Source organism: Prunus dulcis, chromosome 4, assembly GCF_902201215.1.
Source record: "Prunus dulcis chromosome 4, ALMONDv2, whole genome shotgun sequence".
Classification (NCBI taxonomy): Eukaryota; Viridiplantae; Streptophyta; class Magnoliopsida; order Rosales; family Rosaceae; genus Prunus; species Prunus dulcis.
This window is the reverse complement of record NC_047653.1, coordinates 15,058,109-15,070,503: the sequence shown is the minus strand read 5'-3', so window position 1 is coordinate 15,070,503 and position 12,395 is coordinate 15,058,109. Positions and strand designations below refer to the sequence as shown.

Here is a 12,395-nt window from a genome sequence, read left to right as displayed (position 1 = left end):
TGAGAATGCACAGACTCAAAATCTTTGGAAAGCCTTGAAGCTACAAAGGCATCCCATTGTGCTTTCTCTATGAATTTATATGTTTTCGGGGGTTGGCTTAATTTCTCCTTGTCATTGGTGTATGGAAGGATATAATGCCTCGTTAGTGTAGACTTGAAATCCTTCCATTTCTTGGCAGCAGAAGCTAAAACAGAGTTCTTGCCCCTTGACCTACGACAAAAGCCATGTCAACTGCTTCCCATATCTGCTCCTTTATATCCTTGGGGATTTGGGACCATTTCTTGTCCACAAGTGGAACTCTAGAGCGTGCCAAGACACCAATGTACGACTACATTTCACTATGTGCTTGGCCAATACCTTTCCCCCTTTTATTGTACTCAACAATTGGCCTCAGTTTCTGAAGCTTTCTCTTCACAACACGAGGCATTGTGCTCATACCTCGACCAATCTTTGAATCATCAGAGATTGTTGTCTGGCTTTCTGTCTCAGCAGATGATGAAGCAAACTTCATCTTCTTCGAAGACTTCATCTCCTTCAAAGACTTGTCTTGAGGAGCTACCATTCCAAGCTCCTTATCTCCATTTTTCTTGGAGCCAGAATCCTTAGTTTGGTGTTGAGAAACCATTTTAACAGACAAAACTGCAAGTGAAAATATTTCAGGAAAAGATTAAGAACATAAACGACGGTTATTAATAAAATACGACGTATGATATGATTTTAAACGACGCAATGAAATAATCTCAGACGTAATAAATGTTTAAAACCATTATTTATATAACATCGTGGTATTTATGTTCACACGACGTCAATAGTAATACACCGTCATGGTATTAACATTCACACGACGTAAAACAATAGATATACCGTCGTCTATATTAGATACCAACCCTAATTTCTTTTTCTTTATATTTTATCAAATTAGGGAAAAACAAAAACCCTTGTTCAGAGAAATCAAACCTGCAATTAAACAAGCAAATAAAAAAAAAAGACTATAATTTTAAAAACAACTTTGTCAATTTTCAGACGACGCTAGAACGACTGACGAACCGTCGTGGTCTACATATTTAACCACGTAAATATGAAGCTGCCGTCGTCTTATTTAGTTGAGGTAGTTGTCTTCAAAGTTGAAAACTTTCCCTTTTTGTCTGTATATTTTATCAAACTTGGAAAGAAGTAAAATGATTTTGGCCAGAAAAAAGGTAAAAAGATTTTTCAAACAAAAAACGGATGAGCATGCAAAACAGTAACCAAAATAGTGAAAATGAAAGTTACCTATTGCGTGCAACGAAAGCAAGAGGAAGACGATCGATCTTTAAGTTCAGAGACGACGAAGAAGACGAGAGGAAGACGATGAAATACTCTGACAGTGCTCTGACAAGGAAAAAAGACGAAAAGTTTTCTCTGGGAGATTGAAATTTTTAATCGGTTTTGGAAACAGTGCATGTGTAAGTCAGGTAGACGAAAAGTTGCTTATATATAAAACCATTTCAAAAAAATAATACGGCGGTTACATATAACTACGACGTATAAATTAAAAAATACGACGGCAAATTTAACTTCGGACGTGGTAAATAAATACGACAGTAGTGTTGTAGGTACCGTCGTAGTAAACTCAAAAATTAAAGTACATAAGTAATAACCCGCGTCATGGTAGATTATTTAACACGTCGTTTTTATTAATTTACCGACGTGGATTTCTGTAATATACGTCGGTCATACCGACGTTGATTTTACAATTTAAACGGCGGTTTTTTTTTGTAAGGACCGCCGTTGGTTTTAAAAATTTATTCTATAAATTTGTCGCTTTCATTCATTTTCGGTTTACATTTAGGGTTCCAAGTTCTTCCTCTCTCAGAGACACTGTCTCTCACATCTCAAAGACAATAATTTGGATGTCTTTTTCAAAGAGAAATTGAGCTTACTCGCATCAAATCTATGTCCACAAGAAGAAGCTTGTCAACTAGCCTTCTCACTTCCTTGATCAAGCCCGATAGGACACTTAGTGCTTCTGAATACTCCTTGCTTTCCATCAAAAGAGATGCAAGTCTGGCCTCCACTCGCTGTCGAAGGAAAGTTCGCTTCTCAGGGAAATCTGAAGATCAGATGTGCTGGAATGAAGAAATCTGAAAATCAAAGAAATTTAAAATGAAGGAAATTAATGTTGTGGAATATGTAAATTTTCTTTTTTGGATGACAGATTTAAAAAAAATAAGAGTATAAAAACAACGACTGTTTTTGAATTACTGTTGACGTTTTTCGTCGTCTTAAGTAAGACTAAGACGACGAAATATATTTGTTGAGCGACGTTGATTTGTTTTTTAAACGTCGTTAGGTATAATATAACCGTCGTTGAAAATTGTCTCTCTGATTGCAAATTTGCAACGACGTTAGGTATAATATTTGTAGATACACAAAAGCACACACATCATCAACTTCCAAAAAAATTGTCTCTTTGATTGCAAATCTGTGTCATCTGTTAAGATTATGATGTGGAACAGAGTTCCATCTGGTAAGATTTCGTAACCCTTGGGATCTCAGGAAATTCTGGTTATGTCGGCGGTTTTCTATATAAACCGTCGTGGTTATTTCAATTCTTGTCATTAAGTAGATCTACCGACGTAGGATAAGAAAATCAAAGAAAAAAAATTGTTAACAAAAATTCTTATTAAGACGACGGTTTAAATTAAATGTACGACGTATAAAATGAATAAATACGACGTTAAATTTTATAGTACGATTTAAAAATAACGTCGTAGAACTATACGAGAATGACGTCGATATATTTATATTTTTCGTCGTTGTAAATTAATTTAATACGGCGATATTTTGTATTTTAAAGTCGTGGATTTGTTTGTAATTATACGGCGTCTTATACGAAAACCTCGTCGTGTTATTTTATGAGTAAAAATGGCGGCTTTTATTGAAAACGTCGTCTTTACTTTCTACGTCGGTCGATTCATAACTTCTGCCGTTCTTTGTTGGTTTTGATTTTACACTGCGGAAATCTGTTTCAAATAGACGTCGGTTGTTTAATTAGGTACGTCGTTGTTTTTGAACAGCCATTTGAATCTCCATTTTTAATTGTCTAAGGTGGTATTACACGACGGTGTTTTTAGAACCGTTCTTTTTAAAAACCACGATGGTTTTCACTTAAACCGTCGTTGTTTTCTGGTCGTCTTTTTCACTTTTTGTAGTAGTGACATCTGTTGCCAATCCAATAGCTTGAAGAAATTTTATTATGTACCAAGTAAAATCAAATTGTCGTACTGAGTATTCAAAAGCGTGGTGGTTATTATGCCACCCGTCTCCAAAAGCTAAATTTTATTTCTAAATTCCACCTAGATTTTGTTATGTTCTAAATTTTATTTCTAAATTCATAACATAACAAAAATTTTTAGAATATGAAAAGGTCGTAAATTTTATTTCTAAATTCCACCTAGATTTTGTTTCTTAAAAATCCCAAAGAAATGCGATTTTAATTTATATATATATATATATATATATATATACAGTCCCCTTCTATTGAGGGACGCCCTTTAGGGTACCCCACAATTTTTTTCCCAATGATCCAAACCATCTATTTTGTAGGTATTCATTCATAGATCATCCTTACAAAAAATTAGACAAATCGGAAATCGTTTCGACATCCAATTGTGTCTTACAAAATCAATGAACACGGTGCTTCAAGAAAATGCTAAAATTTCAATAACTCAATTGAGTGGTCAAATGATATCAGTCACTTCTAATTTTGTAAGATTGGGGGATCAAAATAGAAAATAAAGTATATCAAATGCATTGATTTAAAATATGAAAAGGTCGTAAATTTTATTTCTAAATTCAAATAAGATTTTGTTTTTAAAATCCCAAAGCAATATATATTTTATATAAAAAAAAAAATCACATATAGCCACGACAACAAAAAACCACCGTCAGCATCCCCCACCACCTAATTTAGCCAATTTAATTGAAGGCCACAACTACTTAGTGTCAACCCCAAACCAAACCACCCTCCTGCCTCAGTCCACTTCTGTTAGTGGGCCTCCCACTTCTAATCAGTTGTAAGATTGGGGATCAAAATAGAAAATAAACTATATCAAAATACATATAAAAATATGAAAAGGTCATAAATTTTATTTCTAAATTCCACCTAGATTTTTTGTTTCTTAAAAATCCCAAAGCAATGTGATTTTAATATATATAAAAAAATATATACAGCCACAAAAACCACCGTCAAAGCATTCCCACCACCTAATCAAGCCACAACTAATTCTAGTGTCAGTCACTTTCGGTGTTACAACCCCAAACCCGCCAACCACCTCCTGCCTCAGTCACTTCCTGTTAGTGGGCCTCAGTCACTTCTAATCAGTTGTAAGATTGGGCTTTTGAGCACGGTTTTGGTTAAGTCCTATGTAGAGTTCTGGGGGAGGAAATGAAATATACAAGACATATCCGCAGTGGTTGTGTTGTTGGCTTTGCATTGCCTTTGTTTATTTGCACCCTTTCATTTCAACTGGGGTGCATTTTGGGTGGCTATGGCTCTCTACCTTTTGACTGGTTTAGGAGTGACTGTCTCTTACCATAGAAATCTTGCCCACAGGAGTTTCACCCTTCCAAAATGGCTTGAGTACTCCTTTGCCTACTGTGGGGTTTTGTCACTTCAGGTATATAATATGTACATATATGAAATTATTCTGATCCATCGATGTTACTCTTTGATCAAGAACGTTTCGTATGTTTTTTGTTTTTTCATTGTATTAGCTAGCTGTTACTTAGTACAAAGATAAAATATGTCTGTTAGTGCGTGTTTGGGTTTGCGGGGTAGTCCGATTGAATGGGTGAGTACGCACCGGTACCACCATCAATTTACTGATACAGGGAAAGACCCTCATAGCCCTATCAAGGGTCTTTGGCATAGTCACATATGGGTTGGATCTTTGATAGCAGTTATCGGTTTGGACAAGTAAAAAACAAATATATATATATATATATATATCTCATACACACTTTGTTATTTTTATTTAAATGAGAAATTTGCAGTATGGAGGCCTAAAAAACGTTGAAGATTTGAAGAAGTAGCTCTTCTATAGGTTTCTTTGTCATACTAACCTTCTACATTCAGTTCTTCTTGGAGGTTTACTATATGCTGCGGGTGGATTTTCCTTCTTGGTTTGGGGAATGGTGAGATTGGTTATTTACTGGTTAATTTCCATTAAATTTAAATGGGAACATATGTTCTTTAAAAATTTATATCCAAAAGTAAGTATAGTGGAAACTGTATATACCAACCATGTGGTAAGCCATGATTCTATTATTTTTGTTACAAATGCATGCGCAATATTATTTGAATTCTGAAACCACTCGCAAATGCTTCTCACAAATTTATCATTATATAACCTCTTTCTTTATATATAATGGTCTTGGATATGCATCTTTGACTCCTCGCTTGTGTACATCAAGTTGACTAAAGGGGATGTGCTTCCTACTTTTCACCTGAGTTCAAATCCCCCTCCCCGTGTTTAATATTAATTTTAAATTTTTTTGACCTCCCCTCCTCTACAATATTATATACACTTAATAATAAACAACTTGAAATTTAAGTTAATGGCCTCTCTAAACTAAATTAGACATGATTAAGTTCGAAATATTAAACTATAACATCTAAGTTTTAAATCATATATATTTGATATACTTTATTTCCTATTTCGATTCCCCCCCAATCTTACAATTCTAATTCCGCCATTGACTAGAAGTGACTAAGGCAAGAGGTGGTTGGCGGGTTTGGGGTTATAACACCAAAAGTGACTGACACTAGAATTAGTTGTGGCTTAATTAGTTGGTGGTGGTGCCGATGGTGGTTTTGTTTGTGGCTATATGTGGTTGTTTATATATTAAGATGACATTGTTTTGGGATTTTAAAGAAACAAAATATAGGTAGAATTTATACATAAAATTTACGACCTTTTCATATTCTAAATTTTTTTCATGCTGGATTTAAAACTTTCATATTTTCAGTAATGTGTAATAGTATTTTATGTACTTTTTTTTAATGGGTAACATACAATTTTAATTGTCTATTTTTGTATCTAACTTATAGGAAGTATTCTAATTATGTTCCCAACTTTTAGGTAGTCTTCTCATTTATGTTCCTAACTTATAAGTCACACGATTACTCACTAAGTTTTTTTCGTTGCCAATTTTGAGTAGCCAGGATTCTACTTTTGAAGCTTTTCGTTGCTTTTGATTTTGAGTTGGGACCTTCACATCTGTTGCCAATCCAATAGCCTGAAGAAATTTTATTATGTACCAAGTAAAATCAAATTGCCACCATTCTAGCCCTTGTCGTACTGAGTATTCAAAAGCGTGGTGGTTATTATGCCACCCTTCTCCAAAAGCTAACAGTGCCACCCACCTAAATTATTAATATTAATATCCCAAGTTTACATCTAGCACTATGAAATATGGCAGAGTGGGGAATAAATACAATATATCAATTGTTCATAGACATATCACCGGTGTTCTATGGTTTCTTTCCCCACTTGTGGCCAGCTGAATTAATTAGAAAAGTGCTATGGAAAATAAGTACCATCCTCACCCTTAAAATTATAATTTAGATTTAGGGCATGTTTGAATGAAGAACTTAAATATAGTATTTAGAAAAATTCATGTTTTAAGGAATCTTAAAATCGTATATTACGATTTCGTTATAAATTGGGTTGATAAACGAGGAAGTTTTAAATTCAGCATAAAAAAAAATTTAGAATATGAAAAGGTCGTAAATTTTATTTCTAAATTCCACTTAGATTTTGTTTCTTAAAAATCCTAAAGCAATGCGATTTTAATATATATAAAAAACACATACAGCCACAACAAAACCACCGTCAGCATTCCCACCACTTAATCAAGCCACAACTAATTCTAGTGTCTGTCACTTTTGGTGTTACAACCCCAAACCCGCCAACCACCTCCTGCCTCAGTCACTTCCTGTTAGTGGGCCTCAGTCACTTCTAATCAGTTGTAAGATTGGGGCTTTTGAGCACGGTTTTGGTTAAGTCCTATGTAGAGTTCTGGGGGAGGAAATGGAATATACAAGACATATCCGCAGTGGTTGTGTTGTTGGCTTTGCATTGCCTTTGTTTATTTGCACCCTTTCATTTCAACTGGGGTGCATTTTGGGTGGCTATGTCTCTCTACCTTTTGACTGGTTTAAGAGTGACTGTCTCTTACCATAGAAATCTTGCCCACAGGAGTTTCACCCTTCCAAAATGGCTTGAGTACTCCTTTGCCTACTGTGGGGTTTTGTCACTTCAGGTATATAATATGTACATACATGAAATTATTCTGATCCATCGATGTAACTCTTTGATCAAGAACGTTTCGCATGTTTTTTGTTAGCTGTTACTTAGTAGAAAGATAAAATATGTCTGTGCGTGTGTGTTTGGGTTATTTACTGGTTAATTTTCATTAAATTTAAATGGGAACATATGTTCTTTAAAAATTTATATCCAAAAGTAAGTATAGTGGAAACTGTATATACCAACCATGTGGTAAGCCATGATTCTATTATTTTTGATACAAATGCATGCGCAATATTATTTGAATTCTGAAACCACTCGCAAATGCTTCTCACAAATTTATCATTATATAAGCTCTTTCTTTATATATAATGGTCTTGGATATGCATCTTTGACTCCTCGCTTGTGTACCTCAAGTTGACTAAAGGGGATGTGCTTCCTACTCTTCACCTGAGTTCAAATCCCCCTCCCCGTATTTAATATTAATTTTAAATTTTTTTGACCTCCCCTCCTCTACAATATTATATAAACTTAATAATAGACAACTTGTAATTTAAGTTAATGGCCTCTTTAAACTAAATTAGACATGATTAAGTTTGAAATATTAAACTATAACATCTAAGTTTTAAATCATATATATTTGATATACTTTATTTCCTATTTCGATTCCCCCCAATCTTACAATTCTAGCTCCTCCACTGACTAAGGCAAGAGGTAGTTGGCGGGTTTGGGTTTATAACACCAGAAGTGACTGACACTAAAATTAGTTGTGGCTTAATTAGGTGGTGGTGGTGCCGATGGTGGTTTTGTTTGTGGCTATATGTGGTTGTTTATATATTAAAATGACATTGTTTTGGGATTTTAAAGAAACAAAATATAGGTAGAATTTAGACATAAAATTTACGACCTTTTCATATTCTAAATTTTTTTCATGCTGGATTTAAAACTTCCTTGTTTAACAACCCAATTGATAACGAAATCATAATATACTACTCCTTAAAACATGAATTTTGTCTAATTATATGTTTAACTTCTTCATCCAAACATGGCCTAAATCTAAATGTTTAATTTCGAGAATTCCGGGGCGGGTCTTGTCATATAATGTAATTTGGATATTTTTGCCTCACCACTTTAACTCAAAGTGTACCTTCACCACCCTTCTTAACACTTGACACATGTCCATGGGCCTAACCATAGTTAACACTTTTATTGTATTTATGGAACCATGGTTATGCTAATGGATACGTGTCAAGTATTGAGAATGGTGGTGATGGTATACATTAGGTTAGAATGGTGAGCAAAAATGCTCTCAATGTAATTTTCCTATGTAAGATATATATCTACCAATAATGCTAGAAGCACCAACTTGTTTACCAACTTTTTAATACCAACTAATATAGCAAATAACATGACAATTCATGTCATATGCCACATCATTCGTTTTAATTCAATTTCTTTTGTTAGACCATTTTAATTTATTTAACTTTAATATCTATCTCTTCATTGAAACCCACCGTGGCTCATCCTTGAACCCAATCACTACCGCCAGAGCCCAGAGGCACCCGCCATTGCCGCCTAATATCACATCCCTCCCACTCTTCTTGTATCACCCTTTCATCTGATTTTAATATTATTTTTCTTCATAAAAGATTAGATTTGAGGGTCTTAAAAAAAAATTCATTACAGAGTAGATTCGATCAAAGATCATGAAAGCCTTTAGACCCAAACCAGGGGCATATCATCCTCACAAAAAAAAACTTTTTCACTTGGTTGCGAAGTCATGATTAAAAACACCATTTTGAGATGAACAAAGCCCACGGCTGATCTCTAAATCTCTGAGTGAATCTCCCATCTGCCATGTTCTCCATACCATATTTCTTTAAATCGATTCAGGATGTCAGTGCCTGGGATGGCAAGAAAAGAGAAAACTCATCTCTACGGAGACGGATGCAATGATAACAATGGAGGGTTTTTTTTATTTCTTTTTTATAGGACAACAATAGAGGTTTGAAGGATGAGCGATGGTAAGGGTTTGAGAAATTAACATATTTAAGTTAAATGAATTAAAATGGTTTAGCAAAAATAATTGAATTAAAATGAATGATTTCATGTTGTTTGCTACTAGCATTACTTTATATCTATAGGTGGTAGGTTATACAGTGCTCCATTTTCTTGTCCGTACCGTATAATAGGGAACCAATAAGGCAGCTGGCATATTAAATTATTTTCTTGGCGCATATACAGTACTCCATTTAAAGCCGCAAATAAAGGCATGCATGCCCTAAACATAAAGTCCATTAATGTCTTAAATTTATTGATTATTATTTTGAAATGTTCATAAACCAGATTTTGCATGCACGGAGTAATAAGCGTGCACTGTTAGTACTATTCAGGTTCAACAACTAGGATGCCTTCACATCTGTTGCCAATCCAATAGCTTGAAGAAATTTTATTATGTACCAAGTAAAATCAAATTGTCGTACTGAGTATTCAAAAGCGTGGTGGTTATTATGCCACCCTTCTCCAAAAGATAACAGTGCCACCCACCTAAATTATTAATAATATCCGTTATAAATTGGGTTGATAAACGAGGAAGTTTTAAATTCAGCATTGAAAAAAAATTTAGAATATGAAAAGGTCGTAAATTTTATTTCTAAATTCCACCTAGATTTTGTTTCTTAAAAATCGCAAAGCAATTCAATTTTAATATATATATAAATAATAATAAAAAAAAACCACATATAGCCACAACAAAACCACCGTCAGCATCCCCACCACCTAATTAAGCCATAACTAATTCTAGTGTCGATCACTTCTGGTGTTAGAACCCCAAACCCACCAACCACCTCCTGCCTCAGTCACTTCTAATCAGTTGTAAGATTGGGGGGATCAAAATAGAAAATAAAGTATATCAAATGCATATGATTTAAAATATGAAAAGGTCGTAAATTTTATTTCTAAATTCCACATAGATTTTGTTTCTTAAAAATCCCAAAGCAATGCGATTTTAATATAAAAAAAATCACATATAGCCACGACAAAACCACCGTCAGCATTCCCACCAGCTAATTTAGCCACAACTAACTCTAGTGTCAACATGCCAACCACCTCCTGCCTCAGTCACTTCCTGTTAGTGGGCCTCAGTCACTTCTAATCAGTTGTAAGATTGGGGGATCAAAATAGAAAATAAACTATATCAATTACATATAATATGAAAAGGTCGTAAATTTTATTTCTAAATTCCACCTAGATTTTTGTTTCTTAAAAATCCCAAAGCAATGTGATTTTAATATATATAAAAGCCACATATAGCCACGACAAAACCACACCGTCAGCATTCCCACCACCTGATTTAGCCACAACTAATTCTAGTGTCAGTCACTTTTGGTGTTACAACCCCAAACCCGCCAACCACCTCCTGCCTTAGTCACTTCCTTTTAGTGGGCCTTAGTCACTTGTAAGATTGGGGAATCAAAATAGAAAATACAGTATATCAAATACATATGATTTAAAACTTACATGTTAGAGTTAAAATATTTTGAACTTAATCATGTCTAATTTATTTTAGAGAAGCCAGTAAGTTAAATTACGAGTTGTCGATTATTAAGTGTATATAATATAGTACAGGAGGGAGGTCAAAAAATTTGGGGGGGAGGACAGGGGTCAAGGCCACTCCCGGCATAGGAGTGGCCCCGTCCGTGCTTCTATTGTCAACATTGTCACTATCACCACCGCAACTGTGTGCACCGACATGCAATTAAATTAGATCATGGTTATAGGGTTTGCAAAACAATAAATTTTACAAATTTGTGGACTTTAAGTCACAATTTTTTTTTTATAATTTTTTAATATAGAAAATTTGATATAGAAACAAACTCCCATTGAGGAGTTGTGCTTAATGCTCGGATTTCAAGACATTTATCCAAGTCCTTTGACTTTTGTGCCACATAAGATTACATTCCTTTTCAAATATTTTCTGGTGTAATCTTTTTATTTTTTTTATTTTAAAAATTATTTTTTATTCTATTGTTGCCCCGTATGACTTGAATCGGGTAATAGTCATTTATGTCATATTGCCTGTTGCCTATCCATTGGTATATATATTATTTTTCATATTTTTGACAATGTGCAATAATATTTTTTGTACCTTTTTTTTATAGGTAACATACAATTTTATTGTCTATTTTTTGTATATGATTTATAGGTAGTCTTCTAATTTATGTTCCTGACTTACAGGTAACATGATTTATCACTAAAAAAAATTTTGTTCTAATAATAACACTATTTACATGAATGTGGGTGCTTGTCTGATCGATTGATATAATATGTGGGTCTTTACTTTTTATTGATTAAATTATATTTTATCCATATATTAGGAATACTATCAAGTAAAGAATTCAAAATTTAAAGAGTAATGCTACTCTTACCACATTCTCATACCACCTTATGTGGGAGTTAAAGTGGACAACCACATCAATTAAAAAGGAGAAATGCTACACTTACCGTATTTTTATCCCACATTTCTATACCACATGACGTGGTATGTTCATATTATATGCCACGTCAATTAAATCAATTAAGTTTATTTTAATTAATACAATTAGAAAAACAAATATTGGAATAAATCATAAAAGAAAAGAAAATATTAAATCATTTTAATTGATGTGGCTGTCCACCTCAGCTACCACATAAGATGGTATAAGAATGTGGTATACAAATGTGGTAAGAGTAGCATTATTCATTAAAAAGTGTCAATAAATCATAAGGTGATATGAAAATGTGGCATACAAATATGGTGATAGTAGCATTATTCAAATTTAAATTATAGAATTCAATTACAAGGAAATAATACATTAAATTTAGATTTTCAATGTGTTTTCCTTATTTACATCAAATGGTAAAATCAACACAACAAAAAAAGTAATAAATGTCAAAGGACCTACATCTAAAACAAAACGCGTTGACTAAACTCAGTAGCAGCTAATCATTTTGAACCTAGATCTAATAAGCCTTTTTAAAAATTTATAAATTTAAAAAAAAAAAAAAAAAACCTCAATATAATTGTTCTGTCACTCCTTCCTTGTTGAACAGGAGTTTTCGAAA

The 12,395-nt window shown here is 33.6% G+C and overlaps 1 pseudogene; it reads left to right on the top strand.

Annotated features, from left to right (window-relative positions):
• LOC117625462 overlaps positions 1-11,537 on the top strand; it is a 14,185-nt pseudogene extending 2,648 nt beyond the window's left edge.
• The last annotated feature ends 858 nt before the right edge of the window (positions 11,538-12,395 follow it).